This window comes from Mus pahari, chromosome 5 (genome assembly GCF_900095145.1).
Source record: "Mus pahari chromosome 5, PAHARI_EIJ_v1.1, whole genome shotgun sequence".
In the NCBI taxonomy this organism is placed as follows: Eukaryota; Metazoa; Chordata; class Mammalia; order Rodentia; family Muridae; genus Mus; species Mus pahari.
The window spans coordinates 35,871,783-35,889,510 of NC_034594.1; the positions used below are offsets into that span (position 1 = coordinate 35,871,783).

At 36.6% G+C, this 17,728-nt stretch overlaps 1 long non-coding RNA gene across 2 annotated transcripts in view; it reads right to left on the bottom strand.

The window, feature by feature from the left end:
* Window positions 1-2,259: 2,259 nt before the first annotated feature.
* Window positions 2,260-17,728, bottom strand: part of LOC115064056 — an 18,282-nt gene continuing 2,813 nt past the window's right edge. Inside the window, exons 3-7 of one of the 2 annotated variants that reach the window (XR_003843922.1) lie at window positions 16,170-16,300; window positions 12,895-13,006; window positions 8,959-9,018; window positions 2,526-2,724; window positions 2,260-2,378 (exon numbers count right to left, since the gene is read on the bottom strand). This is a non-coding gene — a long non-coding RNA (uncharacterized LOC115064056). Of the gene's footprint in view, window positions 2,379-2,475; window positions 2,725-8,958; window positions 9,019-12,894; window positions 13,007-16,169; window positions 16,301-17,728 lie in introns of both variants that reach the window. The other variant, XR_003843923.1, reaches the window with a different exon arrangement.

Here is a 17,728-nt window from a genome sequence, read left to right on the forward strand (position 1 = left end):
GGATACTAACCCAGAAACTTAGACTGCCCAAGATACAATTTGCAAAACACATGAAACTCAAGAAGAAGGAAGACCAAAGTGTGGATACTTCGCTCCTTTTTAGAATGGGGAGCAAAATACCCATGCAGGGAGTTACAGAGAGGAAATTCAGAGAGCTGACACAGAAGAAAGGACAATCCAGAGACTACCCTACCCGGGGATCCATCCCATATACAATCACCAAATCCAGACACTATTGCATATGCCAGCAAGATTTAGCTGATAGGACCCTGATATAGCTATCTCTTGAGAGGCTATGTCAGTGCCTGGCAAATACAGAAGTGGATGCTCACAGTCATCTATTGGATAGAACACGGGGACCCTAATGAAGGTGCTAGATAAAGTAACCAAGGAGCTAAATGGGTCTGCAACCCTGTAGGAGGATCAACAATATGAACTAACCATTACCCCCAGAACTTTGTTTCTAGTTTCATATGTTGCAGAGGACGGCCTAGTTGGCCATCAATGGAAGGAGAGGCCCTTGGTCTTTCGAAGATCCTGTGCCCCAGGACACAAGAATGCTGGGGCTAGGAAGTGGGAGTGGGTGGGTTGGGGAGCAGAACTGGGGGAGGGTATAGGGGACTTTCAGGATAGCATTTCAAATGTAAGTGAAGAAAATATCTAATAAAAAAAAGTGAGGATGGTCATTCCATAATGTTTGAAGGGGTTGGTAAATGAGTTGGAATGGTAATGTAAGTACGTAAATGTGGCATTATATAATATTGTCATTTTAACATTAGAATGTCTATTTACAGAACCACCTATGATCTTCTATTTCAAACTTATCAGTAGACATTAAAGTAAACATAATATTATGAATATTTCAGAATATGCATCCCTATCTCAAACTTCAGCAGGTGATGACTACAGAATGAATAAAGGAATAAATGACTTATATTTTGGAAAATTAATCTGTCTACCTAGTTGAAAATTATAATAACAAAATTGGAAACTTGTTTCTACTATTGAATTCATCTTGGCCTTCAACACATTGACTCATAATGCCACAAACTGTGAATAGCTTTCCATGGCTATGTTTCTGGCTAGAACCATAAAATATCTTCATAGATATCATAAGGGGAAGATTTTCTATCTGTACCCAGACAGAGAAGAATTAAGCTAAGATATCAAAGAAACTTTTTAATAATATGGCCTTGTTACAAATTCTCTAAAAGAAATATTCATGGTAAATGTTATTGGAAGTTCCTTACTCTGAAATAAATATGCCTGAAAATGTACATACTTGACTTTCAAGTGATTATTTGATAGTAATATTTATATTATCCAGTCACTTCTGTCATTTTGAGAACTCACTGTACTACGAATCAATCCACTACATACAGAATTATGAAATATACAAGCCAAAATTGTCTTTATGACTAATGATTAAGGGAATTAAATTATAGAAATGAGAGCTAACTTATCAATAATTTCATATCTTAAAAATGCAAAAGAAATTCATAGCTTTTATTATGAGGTGCTTTTATTTTTCTTAACATATATTTCTATTTTATGTGTTATGAATATTTTACCTGCACATATGTGTGAGCATCACATGAGTGCCTGGTTGCCTCAGATGTCAGAAGAGGTCACTGGATCCCTCGGAACTCATATTACAGACGGCTGTCAGTTGCCATGTGAGTTCTGGGAACTGAACCCGGGGACTCTAAAGGAACGGTGATTACTCCTAACTGTGGAGGGATCATATACTTTTGTTGGTTTTGTCACTTTGGTTTTTCAGGGTCTCTCGACTTAACTCTGACTATCCTGGAACTTGTCATTTAGACCAGTCATCCTTGAACTCAGAGAGATCTACCTGCCTCTGACTCCTAGTTCCTAGAGTTAAATGAGAGTGTCACCATGCCTGGCTTATTCTGGGATTTTTATAGTATCCTATGTCTGGTAATTCATTAAATATAGAATTTTAATAACTACAAAATTTTGGAGGCATAGACTAATAAAGACACTAAGGTTATAAATATGAATTAATGGAATTATATGATGAGAAATACATGATCCAGAACTTACATGTATGCTTTAATGAAAAATCATTTCAAATTATTTGAAGTATTATCTTACATTATGATAAAATTAGTTTTCAAATCTAAATAACACATTTCACAACTTTTCCCTCATTCTGTAAACAACAACTGGATATTCTCCATGTGCCAAAGATTCAGGGAGACACACACAGTTTTGAATCAAATATAAAGTCTAGAATTAAGAGTTCAAAAGAAAATAGAGGTTATAAAATATGGCATTATATGGCAACTCACCTATTCCATGGCAGGAACACTCATGCTGGTCTAAGTACATGAGACTTACTTGAAAAAATTACACTGTGAAGAGAGAAATAGCCAAAAAGGATCATCAAGGTATGTCATAGAAAAAATAATAGACTATTACAACTGGAGGGACTGGAAATCAGAACTGCACCTTCCTTGAGGACCATGGTTTTGCAGTCCTATTCAACAGCCTCTAATCACCTGCACATAAGTGTAACTGGAAGTGGATAGCAATTCCATAAAACCCAACTCCTTGGTCATATCAGTCCCATTGCAAGTTCTCAATAGCTGCATGTGGCTTCTGGTTCACACACAGGAGAGCAGAGACACACCATTTCTTCAACCAAAGTAAGCTCTGAAGGGCACTGAACTGGGTCTTGAAGGATGACAATCCATAGGGCTAGAGAATAAAATAGGGAAAGAGATGGTCACACTATTTACAATTGTATCAGTGGGTAGAGATGTTACAGAAAATATAAGTCTTAACAATCTATATAATCTCACAAAATAAATTAAAATAAAATGATTTTATGTCAGTGTACATTGCTTAATTATTATATTTCATTTCTTGTGAGAAATTTAGAAGTAAATATATTAAGATACCCTTCTTAAGTGCAGCTTCATACTGTGCCTTGCCCCAAACCCAACCACAGTTAATGAAATTTCAAAATGGACTATGTCTTCTGCCATTTCCCAACAAGCATATGTGACTACTTATAACCACATTATACTTTTGTGTTTACTTGAAGACAAATGGTTATGGAAGACATTGGTATTTCTGTCTACAAATTTTATTTTAAAGTGTTGATGTAATAAAAACGTCGATAGCACAATTGAAAGGATTGTTTCAGGATTACTATCTACAAATGGCCTAATTTTACCTCTCCATTTTTTCTTCCCAAGGTTGGTTAGAGACACTTCTCCATAGAAATTGAAGTAACCTTGAGGAGGGTAAATCATTGGCACAGTGAAGACTGGCATTGAGAACTATGAAGAAGACACACACAAGGTCCATCTAATATTTTGTCTTTGCACGATGGACATCATCACAGCTCTTAAAAGTACAATGTAGTCTTTTGTTAATTATCTTGGAAATATTAAAAATTGTTCCTATTGTGTTAGCAAAGAACATTCCTTACATTATCAATTTCTCTGAAACCTTCATGTCTGGACGATCTCATGATAAAAACACTTAAGAAATGGTAAAACACAATGAAGTGCTGCATCACAGTCTCTGAGGATTGCTTCCTGAGGCCCATGGCTGGAATGAGAACATTTCTTATATTGTGAGGTAGGCAGCATTCATATTAAAGCCACTTTACAGTGGGTGGTTGGCTGGGCTTTGTTCATTCCTTCGACTTGGCCCTTCTCAAGAGCTTGTGAAGGTTACAATGCTTATTCACAAGGACTCTTCATTATAAATGGAGTGATATGTCAAGACCAACAAAGCAATTTGCAAATTATTAGGTATTATACTCAGCCACGTAGTTATAATGCACAGCCCTCAGAAATGTTGAGAATGGATGGCATATTCAAATGAATAGATTAAATAAATCATTTACTATCAGAACTCTGTTCTCACAGTGTATCGATTTCTTCAACTTAAAATTTTCTTACGCAAACCTCTAATGTACAAGCCTATTTGCTGGCAGTCATGAAATCTATTCCTTTTAAATCAAATACATATGAATATTCTTATTCAACTTTTACTAGACATATTCATTTTTCCATTATTGTGGATAAGGATATCTACTGCCATTTTTTAATAAAGAGTATTAATTTTTAATTTATTAATTTTTAAAGTTCTCATACTGAGTCACTGTGTACAATTCAACAAAGTCCATATCATTGTAATTTTTTCACAAATTATTTATTTTAAATATACTACATCGCTCTCTCTCTCTCTCTCTCTCTCTCTCTCTCTCTCTNTGTGTGTGTGTGTGTGTGTGTGTGTGTGTGTGAATAAATGTATATAAAAATAGGTTGAAATTTTGGCAACCAGAAAGACCTATCTAGCAGACAGAAATATATGAGTGCAGAAATCAGGGACAGATACAATAAAAATTGACTATTTATACTTTTAATTTGTTTACTACTCAAGCTTTCCCCACATAAAAAAAAATAGTATCATCTCTAACCTTCACCTTAATGTTTGTCTGCACTCTAACTGCAACCATCTTATTCATGGAGTAAAATGAATGTTTCATTTACAAAGAAACTGCGATCATGGATCTAATCACTTCCGTGGGTTATTTGGAATTAAACCAGTATGCAAAGCACAATCTTTTCAGTACAATACTGGTCTTTCCAGAATAATTCACTGTGTCTTAGACCGCACAAGTTTTCATGATCCCACAGCTACCAAGATGCCACTTACATCAGTGTCTACCTTAAGGGACATTGCTTCTCAAAAAGGAAAAAAAAAAAATTATCTTAGAATCTCCTTTGTAAACCAGGTGAAAATAGGATTGAACCTGAACTGAGCAGAAGTAATGTGTTTCTTCAGGTTAAAAAAAAAATCCCTGTGGCTAAATCATTTCATATTCCACTGAAAGGGATAAAATGTTATTTAAATTGCAATTATCTGTAAAAAACAATCAACCTCTAGGTGCCACCTCTGGAGCAATTGATTTCTTCTATTTTGTCTTTGGTTACACATTTTTCTTACACTAATGGCTGACTAGTGACCATTTCATTATCACAAGATGCTTCTCTCTTTTCAACAGCTGATTCTTCTTCTTCTTCTTCTTCTTCTTCTTCTTCTTCTTCTTCTTCTTCTTCTTCTTCTTCTTCTTCTTCTTCTTCTTCTTCTTTTTGAACATTTTTCAAGTGCTACTCGGCCCTTCAGTATTCCTCAGTTGAGAATTCTTTGTTTAGCTCTGTATCCCTTTTTTTTTTCTTTTTTCTTTTCAATTTTTATTAGGTATTTACATCATTTACATTTTAAATGCTATCCCCAAAGTCCCCTATACCTCCCCCCCCACCCCCTACCCACCCACTCCCCCTTCTTGGCCCTGGTGTTTCCTGTACTGGGGCATATAAAGTTTGCAAGACCAAGGNGCCTNTCNTCCCAATGATNGCNNACTAGNCCATCTTCTGCTACATATGCNGCTAGAGACANGAGCTCTGGGGGTGCTGGTTAGTTCATATTGTTGTTCCACNTATAGGGTTGCAGACCCCTTCAGCTCCTTGGGTACTTTCTCAAGCTCCTCTATTGCGGGCCCTGTGTTCCATCTGATAGCTGACTGTGAGCATCCACTTCTGTGTTTGACAGGCACTGGCATAGCCTCACAAGAGACAGCTATATCAGGGTCCTTTCAGCAAAATCTTGCTGGTGTATGCAATAGTGTCTACATTTGGTGGCTGATTATGGGATGGACCCCTGGGTGGGGCAGTTTTTGGATGGTCCATCCTTTCTTCTCAGCTCCAAACTTTGTCTCTGTAACCCCTTCCATGGGAGTTTGGTTCCCAATTCTAAGAAGGTGCGAAATGTCCACATTTTGGTCTTCCTTCTTCTTGAGTTTCATGTGTTTCACAAATTGTATCTTGGATATTCTAGGTTTCAGGGCAAAAGACACTGTTAATAAGACAAAAAGGCCACCAACAGATTGGGAAAGGATCTTTACCAATCCTAAATCAGATAGGGGACTAATATCCATTATATATAAAGAACTCAAGAAGATGGACTCCAGAAAACCAAATAACCCCATTAAAAATTGGGGCACAGAACTAAACAAAGAATTCTCAACTGAGGAATATTGAATGGCTGAGAAACACCTCAAAAAATGTTCATCATCCTTAATCATCAGTGAAATGCAAATCAAAACAACCTTGAGATTCCACCTCACACCAACCAGTCAGAATGGCTAAGATCAAAAATTCAGGTGATAGCAGATGCTGGCGAGGATGTGGAGAAAAAGGAATACTTCTCCATTGTTGGTGGGACTGCAAGCTTATAAAACCACTCTGGAAATCAGTCTGGCGGTTCCACAGAAAATTGGACATAGTACTACCAGAGGATCCAGCAATACCTCTCCTGGGCATAAGATGTCCCAACTGGTAATAAGAACACATGCTCCACTATGTTCATAGCAGCCTTATTTATAATAGCCAGAAGTATTTTAAAACTTCAAATCGAGCCGGGCGTGGTGGCGCATGCCTTAAATCCCAGCACTTGGGAGGCAGAAGCAGGCGAATTTCTGAGTTCGAGGCCAGCCTGGTCTACAAAGTGAGTTCCAGGACAGCCAGGGCTACACAGAGAAACAAAAAACAAAAAACGAAAAACTTCAAATCCTTGACCTTCTCTAACAGGGCCATATCTCCTAATGCTTCCAAAACAGTCCTTCCAACTGGGAATATATATTCCATGCAAGCCTGTTGGTCTCAATATAAAGCAAGTCACAATGACAACTTAAGACAAACATGGTTTATTTTAGTTTATGGTTTCAGAAGAATAGAGTCCATCCAGGAAGAAAAGACAAAATATGTTAATAAAAACAGGAAGTTAGCTATACATATCTTCATTTACAAACAGGAAGCAGAGAGATAACAGGAAGTGGAACAAAGCTATAAACTCTCAAAACCTTTCTCTGGTGATTTACTTCTAGCAAGGCTTCATGTCATAAAAGTCCCACAACCTTCCCCAAATCTTGCGAACAACTGTAGAGCAAGTGTTTGAAGTCAGGAGTCTAATTGGGACATCTCTCATTGAAACAACCCCTTCCCCTTTATCCAACTGATTCATTGCCAATAATTGGGCAAAATTCATTTAGCCCAACTTCAAACGTTCCTATAGTTTCTAAATAATCTCTCAACACTGTTCAAAAATCAAAACTCTAAAGGATCTTATGGATCACACTGTAAACTCTTGATTGCTTGTAAATTGAAATTTTAAATATAACACAAATTATATATAGTTTTAATTTACAATGTACAGCATTCATATTTCCATTCAAAAAAGGAAGAATGAGGGCATAGAGCAGAAAAATTGAGCCAAAGCACGACTGAAATCCAGTAGTGCAGGCAGCAAATTCTGTAGCACTATGAGTATCACCTGGATGTACTTTCAAAGGCTTAACTAACTCTGCCCTTCCACCTTTGCTGCATAAAACAGACATCTAACTCTTGGGCTGGTTCCACTCCCTTTTTGAATTTCTCTACAGCAAGATATCTTATGACTCTGGCATCTCCAACAGCTCTGGGTCTCCACTGCAACCAGACTTCATGTAGTGTCCTCTGGGGACATCTTCACAGGCCCTTCTACCCTCCTACACACTGCCTGGCCTCTGCAGTTCTCTGAAACTACAGGGAAATAATCCATGACCACTACAATTTTGCCTCTTTCTTGTCTCCAAAACCAGGACCACATAGACAGCCTGCCAAGTATGGCTGCCAGCTTTGGATGGGCCCTGGAATCCTTGGACCACAGTTTCAGAAGCTTATGAAGCTACTGGAATAAAAAACAAACAAACAAACAAACAAAAACAAAAAACAAAACAAAACAAAACTTGCTAGGCAACTGCAACACCCTGAGGGTGTTTTTCAAAGATCTAAGGCCTATTTAGGTAGGGCCTCACCTTTAGGGTACCTTTTCTACTGTTCCAATACAAATCAGTTGGAGTCTCTATTATACACTAATCTAACAGTTACAGTCTCTGTTTTCAGCATGTGTCTTGACTACAACAGTAAGCCTCCTGGTGCTCTTTTTTTTTTTTCTCCAAGCTATACATTTTAATTTTTCCTTCCCTTCTTGTTAATAGTTTTCAATACACATATGCATAAGACTAGTAAGAAATATCCATGCCCCAGACTCAATGTTTTATTATCATGAAATTTCCTGTATGAGAGATATTCAATACATTGTATTTTAATTTGTCCCCACATAAATTCTCAGGATATAGGCAGAATAGGGTCTGATGGTTTGCCAGAATATCACATGAATAGCCCAGTGGTTCATATAGTTCTTATTCCATTCTAAAACCTCATGAACTAGTTAATCCTCCACCACCCACATTACTCTAATTCCTTCCCAGCCTTTGCTGGCATGGCCCACTAAGCTCTGCCTATAGCTTTCAATGGTTTTTCTAGTACAAAGTTTTAAAATGTCCCACTTTATTCCAAAAGCATCATAGTCAGGCGTTTCACAGCAATGGTCTCACTTTCTTAGTGCTTATCTCTGTATCCTTTTCTGTGGTGACATTGGTAATCAAATAGCCTGACAAAGGAAACCTTAGGAAGAAATAGTTTAACTTAAGCTTATGGTCTCAGAGATAGTGTTTATCTTGGCAGGGAAAGTGTGGCATGGTGGCAGGAACAGGAGTCTGGCTACTATTGAGCTATGAAGCCAGAAGTGGTTGTGCCCTGTTAGAAACACAGATGGGGCAGAGCTTCCTCTCAAAATGACAGATATAAACATTTAGAGATCCAGGGTTTGGAGCAAAATCCTGTTCATGGTTCCTTTATCACTGTTACAAAGTCTCAGGCTGTAGCATTTCTCAAAAATAGGTTTGAGATGATTTTCAAAGTAACAGCCATGAAAACCAAATGCATTGTGGTTTTCAAGGCCATAGTACAGAAGGCTTTCATCAACCTACTTAATTTTGTCAATGACAATAATTACTCATAGAATATTTACCATGAGCCTTCGGGTGAAACTCAGCCTCTGGATTGATTCCCCAAACAATTTCCAGGAAGTCTGTAAGGACAAAACAATCTTCATAACAATGCTGCCCTGGTGCCCTCTGTCTAACAGCCTCACAATACAGTCTTGTTGCTATGTTTTCTGATTCTGCACTGAAGTTCACCTTTAAGTAGCTTACTGAGTTTGAGTACATTATCAAAGCTGAGCACTCACAGGATGTGGCTACTGTGTCTGCTCCAGAATCCAACACAGATCACCATAGAAAACAATGGAAAATTTTCTCTTGTATGAAAGTCAGCAAGTCTAAGATCAAAAGCAAAGAAGTTCAGCATCTAATGAGGGTTGGTTTCCTAACTCTATGTGACCTCAGTAGAAAGTGATAAGGAGGTTTCTAGAATTTGTTTTAAAGCAGAAATAATTCCATTTGTGAGGACTCCAGTCTCAAGATCTAGCCAGCTCTCAAAGAACCCAACAAACCAGAGGTGAATGTTGCAGCATGTAAAACTTTGGAACACAGTCGATGTTGCTATCAGCATGGAGATGCACACTCTTGAGTTGGTTTGTTTAACACCAATTGAGACACTCAAGGCAATCCCCTACAGACAACTACTGACCAACCTGCTCTAGGCAGCCTCTCATCGAGGCTCTGTTGCCAATTAAAACTAGTCACCACAACAAGATTAAGGGCTGTTTATCTATGCAGTTTGCTTCACACTTTTCAATTTAGAAGTTAAGAATTTACACAACATCTATAATCTTTTTTGCAACTACTCAGCCTTTTCCATTGAAAATCTGCTTCAATCCTGTGACAGATTGTATTTTTTTTTAAAAAAAAAAAAAATGTTCTCATCGATGATCATAGTCCCCAAAATTTTGATATCATTCCTATTAAAAGGTAATATCTAGTTCCCTCACCAAATCTGAGCCAATTTTACTGGCTTATTTCTAATTAAGAGAAAGTCTGGTATTCTCACTCAACAGGCCTGGTTTCTTTTTCATTCCACCTCCATCCCCATGACCTTGTGATGTTCCTCAGCATCATTTGGCAATGATTCCCTGGATAGGTTGCATAAAAGCAGAAATCTCTACCTGTTCTGCATTCTGGACCACATCAACTCTCCTATGTAAAATGGTCTACAATGTCCTCCCTCATCCTCAAATCATGCCTACTGTATCCAGCAAGGGCAAGGAAGAGTGACCTCTACCAACTTTCACCCAAACTGCAAATGTGTGCTACTGTCATCCTTGAATTTGCTACACAACCTGAACTAACTGAAAAAAAAAAAAAAAAACTCTTTTGGGTGCTGTGAAATTGTCAGAGTGCACTGGGACATGCAGTAGGGTAGTGGGGAAGAGTGGGCCATAAGGTAAGGAGAGTGGTGAACAAACATTGCGGTGTGCAGTAAGAATAGTGGGAGAAAGCTTTCCTCAGTATCTTTCTTACTAAGGGCCACTGGTCATGGAGGAGCATCAGTTAGCCAGCACCAATGAGGGACAGTGAGGTCTCGTGTTCACTCTTCCATGTCTTGGAAGATGCTGGAAGCATAGAAAGCAAACTGAGTGAAAGAAACGCTTGCCAAATTCAGTATCAGAACCAGTGAGGGAAATGGGAAACCAGCATAGCAGGTACTAGAAAGAATCACTGTTTTATAAAGCTTACAAGAATTATTATAGCAGCTGTAGAATCATAGTCAAACTATATGTATTACACTGGATGCATTATGTATTATCTATTATTTTACTGGTTTTACTACTTACTAAGAAGACATTACCATTTTTCTTTGATAGATAAGAAGATATATGACACCAAAGACTGCATAACAATCTCCCTGAAAGCAGAGACACATAAGACACATAATAACTTAGAAATCCTGACATTTTCATATATTCTGTCTCTGTCTCTGTCTCTGTCTCTGTCTCTCTCTGTCTCTCTCTGTCTCTCTCTGTCTCTCTCTCTCTCTCTGAAAAAAATAACGCGGCTTCAAATTTCATGCTCTAATCTAAGATACAGGGAGAGTAAACATATGCCAAACTTCAAAAGCAGTATTCCTGCTTCCCCCCTGAGGAAGAAGTGTCTGCAGAACCACGTGAAGCCTTGGCTAATGGCAGGTGGCATTAGGGACAAGATAGGACAAGGAGAAGGCTAACAATTTACTATAAATGATTTTTCAATTGAAGAGAAACAGGAAATGTGCCAGAAGGCTGTGGATCAGAGGTCAACACCTGCTCCTCCCTCTGCGTGTCCACAGATTCTGACATCTCATCTGCTGGGAAATCAGATGCCCTGAGATGCCAGCCAAGCCAGAGAGCACCGGGGTCTTTCTGCCAGCTACTGCCAGGTCTTAGCCTCTTGAATGCCACTCAGCAGCATCCTGCTCCTTGAAGTGACTCCCACCACCCTGATGCACTGTGGCAAAATAAAGGCTGAGTGTGATTTTGCTTGGGGAGCAGATGCCCAGATGCCTCTCTGGTAAGTGTCACAAGTAGCATATGTATTGCTTCATCGCAAATGTGCATTCGTAGGAGGATGTAGCAATGGAGAAGGAGCTTGCTCCTTTGGAAAGGACTGAGACAGAAAATTTTAAGCACCCACCATGTCTAGGACCAGGTATTTACTAATGAACATTGGCTTAGGGTTCTAGTTTCTAGGGTGACTTTCATGCCAAGTCTTAGGCCCATGCTAGCTTTTATTCTCCCTCATTCTGGTACAAGATAGAAATGTCTAGTGCCAACTCAATGATAACAAATCTTCCTTAATACCTGCTGTACATCAAGGTGTTATAGATCTATGATACCCTTCCTGTATAGGAACTAATACGCAAATCCACAAACAAGCAGTCCACATCTGGTCCCTTGTCCTGAAAGTCAGTCAGTCCCAATTCTTCTCTTACTTTGTGGGGACATGATTTCTTCATTCCTCATCGGGTTTCCCCATCCTGACTTAGAACTTAATTTATTAATTTACTTTTGACATCAGAGTCTCACTAACAATGCCCAGGCTGCTCACACTCTCAAGTTTAATATATTTTCCCACTCGCTTCCCAAGTGCTGGGATTACAGGTGCATATCACATGTCCAGCTTTAATGATTTAATTATACTATTTGATTATCATTTATTCAATTTAGCAAGCATTTGGAAGGAAGTTTTCTGGTAGCTCAAGCTACTTTCAACAGGGAGAGGATTAACATGGGCATAGTTTATTGAGTCCTAATTTTCTTTATTGAATAGAGCTATGGAAAAATGAAATTAGGTAAATATATATAGTTTACTAATCACTTCCTCCCTTTATGTCTCTTAAAAAACACTTTATTAATTTTAAATGTCTCCTTCTATTCATACTGTCCCAGAATATTCTCTTAAATTCTGTATTTGTTTGTTGACCATGAAAAATCAATTATCTGACAATATATCAACAGATGATCAATTTATTAAACACACACATATATATATATATATATATATATATATATATATATAAAACATACACACAGACATATATATCTTCAGATTTATATACATATAAATCTGTAGATTTATATAATAACTAAACAAATAAATAAGGGACACCAACAACCATTAAAGAAGGAAATCAGAAGTCAGAGCTGCTATAATTGCTAACAAGTGTTGCTTCCAACCAAAGTTATAAGACACACAAAGAAACAGGAAAGTATTAGGCTTCATACTTGGAGACAGAAGGAACTAGAGAACTAATTTAAATCATCGTCAAAATGTTCATTATAGATGTTCAAGGCCATAAAGGAAAAGTATCTAAAGAAAAATTTAAAGATGTGATGTCACATAAAAAAGGTTATTAATAAAGAAATAATGATACAATAGAACATCCCTTAGCTAAAGAATAGAGATAAGAAAATGAAGAAAATTAAACTGTTGTAGAGAAGATGGACATTACAAAACACACAAGAACTTACCTGGTTTAGAAGAAAAGGAAAGGGAAAAACCTCAAAACTTCCCAGACACACTGATGAGTCGCCTATTCCCCATGGAGCTCAATGAGTTTACGGTAGGAAAAATCAAGGAGATCTAAAACAAAACAAAACAAAACAAAACACAAAACTAAATTGAATAAGCTCTCCCCCATTTATCGAAATGTAATCTCTTTTCATTCAATAAATCCTGATTACAGTTTCCCCTCCCTCTACTCCTCCCAGCTCTTTCCTACTTCTGTGGCCATCTAGATCCACCCACTGTTTGTCTCTCATTACAAAAAAATAGTCTTCCATGAGATAACAACAAATCATAACAAAATAAAAGATATGATAGAAGAATCACTATCAAATTGAAGTTGGAAAAGGCAAATAAACAGAAGGAAAAGAGTCCAAGAAAAGACACAAGAATAAGAGACACAGAAGTTCATACACTTGGGAGTCCCATAAAAATAGTAAGCTGAAAGCCATGATATAAATATAAAAGTTTATGACAATACAGATGAACTAATAAAGATAAAGAAATAAAATTACACAGTTTTAATAAGCAATGGGTAAGGAAATTAAGTACTTTGAAATGCACAGAAATAAGGATATATTATGCTAAAATATATGAGATACAAATCTATGATTTCTTAAATGATATTTATAGCTTTTAATGATGAGATTATTAATCAAATTTACTGAAATTGATAACCTAACCTTAATTCTGAGAAAAAGTCTAGCAGACTAACCCTGATGATAACAGGAGGAAGATACAATAAAATATAGAAAAGAAATTCATGAAATAAATAATTAAATATAGAAAAAAGTCACTAAATAAAAGCATTTTTGAAATATTTATTTATTCAGTAAGAAGCTTTAACTGTACAGTCAGGGTTGGCCTAAGGTCAACAATTTTACTAATTCAGTCTCCCAAGTGCTAAGGTCAGAAGTGTGTAACAACTAGGACAAAGCTAATCTTTAGCTTCTTAAATATTCATTTAATATGTTAGCATTTTAGATCTTCTACAATATTTTAATACATTTAAATTTTCATATAATATGCCTTGATCATATCCTTTACCTCAAACCATTTAAGGTTCTACTCATCTCCCGCTACTCACCTAAATTCATGTTCTCTCTCTCTCTCTCTCTCTCTCTCTCTCTCTCTCTCTCTCTCTCTCAGAGAAAAATAAGAAAATCAAACAGAAACAACCAAAAGGACAACAAAAACAAGAGCACACAAAAGGACAAAAACAACAAGAGCACACATATGAGCACTGAGTCTGTTTTGAATTGGTCAGCTACCCTTTTGATAGGTCAAGAAAACTGGAAGCCCTTAGATAAATTGACCAGTGTAAAGAGAAAAATTCCAACAAATTATTGATGGATGAAATAGGAGAGGGGTCAATGTTAGTTTTAACCATACAAAAATAAAAAGGACTTTAAAGGAATGTAATAGTTAATAGTATGAGAGTAAGTGAAATTTTTTGGATTTAATGGAAAAATATCTAGGATAACATAGACTACAAAAACAAACTCAAAAATGTACATATTATGAATATGAATATAATATATACATAATATTGTATAAAATACGCAAAACCTTTACTACTGAGTGCTACTAAACATTTGGAGACTAAATGCCAATTCACCACAACATTCTCCACAGAAAAGAATGTAACCATTAACTATTTTATCACATACTGAGATATCATTATTGCTGTTATATCAAAATTCTACATGGCACATCATAAGAAAGATATGGACCAATATGACTACAGGAGCAAATATCAACACAACAAACCCAGCAAAATAAAAGACAAACAAACAAACAAACAAAAGAACTTCATGGTTTTAGAGAGAATAGTTCACTGAACAGAGTAGGTTTGTTAGTCTTAATAGACTATATTGAAACAGAAGAAATAAAACTACCTACATTTGAAAATGACATAATCCTAGGAAATCCACTGAAAACACCTGGAACTAGCCAGAACATTCAGCAGAGTTGTATGGCACAAGATCAACATGGAAACATTAATTACAACTGTCGCACTTGCAATGATCCATCAGAAAGTAAAACTGCAAAAGCAATTTCATGTGTAATAACATCAATAGGAATACAATACATAGAGATGAAGGTACATGTAGTTTCAAGTTAAGCTGCAGTCTCAATGTCACCCTGATGCATTTCTATAAACTGACAAGATATGCTAAAATATATGGAATTATAAGATACCAAGAACTGGACATAACTTCCAAAAAAATGAATAAGAAAAATTCACACTTCATAATTTCAAAACTTACTACAACTAAATGGTGACCAAGACAGTGATATTTTCACAATGATTGAAAATTAATAGAATATAGCAGAGTGTATTTGTATATATAATATCTATACACTCTGCTATGTTCATATATATATATATATATATATATATATATATATATATATATAAAATGTTTATATACATAAGATAGCTGCATGCAGAATAATAAAGTTTTGGTATGACTGTATAATATTCCACAAAGTAATTAAAATGTATTAAGAATGCACTATAAGACTAAAGCTATAAAAATCCCAGAAAAAAACATGGGAGTAAATGGTGAATGTCTGGTCTTGGATTTGGTAATAGTTGGTTATATACAAGAAAAGCATAGACAACAAGAGGATAGATAATCAGGCTGCATCCAAACCAAAAAATCTAATGCATATGGGAATTATTAGGAAAACAAATATGAGAAGCAACACAATGAGAAAATATTCTTTAAAACCACATACCAGATGTAATTCTATCATTCAGAATATGGAGTTATAGCTAAAGATATACAAGTCCTAGATAAAAAATGAGCATAAGATTTTGTACAATTTTTTCCACAGAAACTATATAAAAGGACAACAATCACACAAAATATGTTCAATATAATTTACCCTTCAGGGAATTCTAATCAAATCAATTTAATGAAATATCACTTTACATAGGACAGATAGGAATACAAAATATACCTGCCACTGTGCAAAATCATTTTATGGCTCCTACAAAGTCTCAATATGTAGAATTACCAAGCAAACAGTAATCCCATTTCTGGGTATATACAATAAGATGCTGTGAAACGTAAAAATAATTCTTTGGAGGTAAAAATACACATTACCTAAAGCTTCTAATAAACGACCACAAAACAAAGTCTACCTAAATAAATCAGCACTGGAAATAAAGGGAGAATGAAGTTATGTAAGCTAGGACATGAATAGAGAAAAAGAGAAACCAAGAGCAAACCTGAGAGTAAGGAAACAGTGGAATGCACATAGAGACTGGACCACATTTGGAATTCGGGTATGGCCCATGAGATGGTCAGTGGGTAAAGGCACCTGCTACCCAGCCGGATGACCTCACTTCCAGTCCTCCATCTATAAGATAGGAGAAAAACCAAACTGAAGAAGTTGACCTCTGCCTTCCACACCTGCAGGACACACACACACACACACACACACANACACACACACACACACACACACACACACACACACACACACGAATAAACAGATGAAATAAAGTATCTTTTAAAATAATGATGTTGAACAATAACGTAAATATTTCAGTTAAAAGGAAGAGAGGTAGTTTTCTAAAGCAAAATCCAAACAGGCTATGTAGGAGATATGCATCAGGCTGGTTAGGCTAATGCCGAAGGGAAGATCAAGGTGTACTATTGTTCTGTGACAGACGGTCTTCCAAACATACAACACATTGTCTGATCACCCCAGAAAGGGAACCAATGTGCACACTGGTAAACCAGTGAGTTTCATTGGGCTTAGCAATGAGTGAAGGGGTTCTTACAACAGTGCGGTTGACATAAAGCAGATACATCACCTAAATTACTGCTCTAAACAGGGGATGGCAACTCAGAAAAACATACCCCTAGGGTTCTCCACGGAGCTCCTCCCTGCAGCTCAGCACTGGTTGCTCCCTATGTAAGGTGGTTAAGGACTTTTTGAGAATCTTTGTAGCATCTATCCTTCCCAGACATGGGTCAGTTTGTTTATCTCCTGAGTCTCAGAAGCCTTCCAATTTCACCCTCAGGGAATATTTCAATTGGAGGAAACTGCTATACAAAACCTATGTAAGTGTTATTAATAAATTTATGAATGGAAAAATAAAATGGCTAAATTGATTGCAAAATTTCAGAACCAGGAATATTACTGGGAACATAGAAAGACATTTTGTAAAGGAACAGGAATCCATTCATCACAAATGCATAGCTACTCCACATGTTTATATGTATAGAGCTTCAGTTTTATAAGTAAAAAAGAATCCTAACATTTCAGAAGAACTACAAAGATGTATAATTACAGATGTGAACCTGATACTTCTTTTCATGTAATTAATTGAGGGAAAAGATGATAAATCAGTAGGTCTAAGGCATTCGATTTGGTTTATAGGTTATGCATCCAAAAGATATGAGAATGTACACATATTGAAGATTTATTTTCTGTGTGTGTGTTTGAACATATGTGTGTGTATATATATATATATATGCACCATGTACATTCAAGTGTTGGTTGATGCCAGAAGAGAACATCATGCCCATCATGCCCATGTAACTATAGTTACTGGAAATTGTGAGCCATCCAGCATGGATGCTAGAAATCAAACTCATGTCCTAGACAAAAGCAACAAGTGTTCTTCCTCCAGCCAAGAGGAAGACCACACGATGGTCTTCCTCCAAACCAAGAAGGAAAACCATCGTGTGGATACTTCATTCCTCCTTAGAATAAGGAACAAAATACCCATGAAAGGATATAGGTACAGAGACAAAATTTAGAGCTAAGATGAAAGGA